Source organism: Etheostoma spectabile, unplaced genomic scaffold (genome assembly GCF_008692095.1).
Source record: "Etheostoma spectabile isolate EspeVRDwgs_2016 unplaced genomic scaffold, UIUC_Espe_1.0 scaffold362, whole genome shotgun sequence".
In the NCBI taxonomy this organism is placed as follows: Eukaryota; Metazoa; Chordata; class Actinopteri; order Perciformes; family Percidae; genus Etheostoma; species Etheostoma spectabile.
Genome location: NW_022605592.1, coordinates 624062 through 624413, shown reverse-complemented (window position 1 = coordinate 624413; position 352 = coordinate 624062). Strand labels below are relative to the sequence as shown.

The window sequence follows — 352 nt, the reverse complement described above, 5'->3', positions numbered from 1 at the left end:
ATATCACCCAAACATTATTCCAGCCACTCTTTCCGCATTTGCGAGGCATCCACAGTTGCCAGATCAGGCATTTCCGACTAAACCATTCAGTTCCCAGGCCGCTGGTTATCCCCGGCATACCGATCTTACATTCACTAACAATCTCAACGATCTCAGTCAAGCCCACACACAACTCACTTCTATACAATCTGACACTTTTGGGGGTCTGTAAACTATTCAGGCAAAAACTTCTTCTGAGACGGAACCCCCACTCTGAGTCTCTTCCACCCAGTCATCATACATCCTCCCAGACCACCCATCACACAACATCCACATCAATTCATCTATCTGCACATTCATAATGTTCATCTGC

The 352-nt window shown here is 46.3% G+C and overlaps 1 protein-coding gene across 3 annotated transcripts in view; it reads right to left on the bottom strand.

The window, feature by feature from the left end:
* The window catches only part of cnih3 (cornichon family AMPA receptor auxiliary protein 3), a 205055-nt gene that overhangs the window by 113256 nt on the left and 91447 nt on the right, over positions 1-352 (bottom strand). The window lies entirely within an intron of this gene.